Source organism: Apis dorsata, unplaced genomic scaffold (assembly GCF_000469605.1).
Source record: "Apis dorsata unplaced genomic scaffold, Apis dorsata 1.3 scaffold_1, whole genome shotgun sequence".
NCBI classification, from domain to species: Eukaryota; Metazoa; Arthropoda; class Insecta; order Hymenoptera; family Apidae; genus Apis; species Apis dorsata.
The window spans coordinates 202,711-204,945 of record NW_006263304.1 but is presented as its reverse complement, the minus strand read 5'-3'; positions in this window follow the sequence as shown (position 1 = coordinate 204,945).

Below are 2,235 nucleotides of genomic sequence, written 5' to 3'. Positions count from 1 at the left end.
TTTTTTTTTTCTTGTAATTAACCCTTTGATTACACGAGAAACGAAACGTGTCGAAATCGATTTGCACTTTGTCATTCGCATTCATAGAAGCGATTGAAAAAATAAAACGTATCTCGTCTCTTACCAATTTCGAAGAAGAGATATCGTTTCTCAGATACTTTTTAATTTTTTCAGATATACTTTTAAAATTCGATGCAAGGAGAAAAAAGCCAATTCAATCAAATTTATTTATTCTGAAAAACCGGATTAATTTTCACAAATTGAAATTTTAAAATTTTAAAATTTATAAAATTGTTCTCAGTTTGCGAGAATTTTGTAAAAAAAAAATTATCTTTGTAAGGATTGGAATGATACAAGCCTCAACGGGAAAATTTCCAACACGCGTTGCAAACTCATCGCAACCGTTAGCGACCAGATCGACTTTGATCAAAGTTTTCGACGCGGAGTTGAAAGCAAAGCCGTGTAATAAGGTCGGTAATTAAATTTTACACGGTTTCCCTAAGCGGTAAGGTTGTATTTATTCGCGCAAGAGCATCGATGGTGTCACGGTTGTTAAGGGTGAGTTCGAAGCGTTGCATAATGCATAACGTTAAGTCGACAGTTCTTATTGATCAAAGCGCGGTTTTTGCTTCCGTGACATTTACAATTTGGTTGCTCAACGTTAACATTCGTTCTTGACTAGTTAATACGGTAGAAGGGAAAGGGTTTTTAAGATCTTGTGGCAAAGATAATATGCGTCCAAGTCCATTAAGACGATGTGTATTTACGTATCGTAATTAATGTTTGATGAGAAACACCCTACTCGGTCTCGAGATTTATATAATGAGAACCGAGATATTATCAAATTTTGCATATGAGTTGGAATTGTATGATTTGGAATGTTGTGAGAAATTGCGTGGAATTCGAAGATTTAATATCTTGGAACGGTTGTTTTTGTAACTTAGTTTTTAAATTTTCAAAAGTTTTACCTTTTATATTTCTTAAAAATTTTGGAAAGGGATTGAAAGAATTTTTAAAATAATTGAAGAGTTCTTTGTTTAATATTTTATTCAAAAGTATGGATCATATTCCATGCATTATTTTCTGTATCACAATAATAAAATTTTCAAGTAGCTTGGTATGTGTATTATATAATTAATATTAATAAGAAGTAATTGATAACGAGTGAATAAATAATATTATTAAGCTTAAATTATTAAATATTTGAATAATAAATATCAGAATTAAGGACTTTTCCCTTGGAAATATATCTTTACACTCTCTTTAATCTCGTATTAAATTCCTAATAATATTTTATTAGATCACGGTTTTTGAGCACGTTCTTTAAAGTTTCATCAAAATTTATTAAATTTAAACACAATTTATGATTTGTTTAAAATAAATTTCAATTTCCAAAAGGAGAGAGAGATTAATAATTTTATTTGTGTAATTTTATAAGCAAGATACTCTACATATCTCCTCATCCACCCTTATTTTATGATTTTGAGGAATAATTTATTACATATCTCTGTACATGAATGAAAAGACTGCAAAAAGATAATTAATATTTATCATAATATTCAGAAATGTAATAATTTTATGAATAAAATTTTCCTCATAATAATTCAATTACATTTATGTACATGAATTTTACATTTCAGAATACTTAAACGAAAAAGAAATATACAAAATTCTATATAAGCTATAACAGAAAACAAAATTAGAACAATTTTTCCCAAATAAAAAAAAGTCAAAAGATTATTAAAAAAATTATCACGTAGGCTATAAAAGCAAAAAAAATAAAAAAAAAAAAAAAAGGAAATATGAAAATGAAAACCCAATTTTTTCCAACCCGGGGAAAAAAAAAAAAAAAAAAAAAAAAAGGAAATATGAAAATGACAACGATATTTTCTCGAACACGGTGAAATAAAAGAATAAAAAAATGGTAATTTCATGCATCGAACAATAAAAATCGGAAATAAAAATGGACAAGAATGAGGGGGGATCCATGACAAAGCGGTTGTAATTTTCCACGAACGATCGTTTTCATAGGTTTCCCGTGGCAGTTTCGCGTGTTTCGATCCAGGCCACGGTGAAATTATTACATCTCCGTGTGGGGAATGGGCAAAATTTGTTGCCCACGGAGTGGACAACACCGGCCAACTACACCTGCTCGACCACCGATAAGATTATTTACAGCGCGAACGAAATCGTATTACACGCATCCGCGCACGTAAATTGGTACACGCGTTGCGA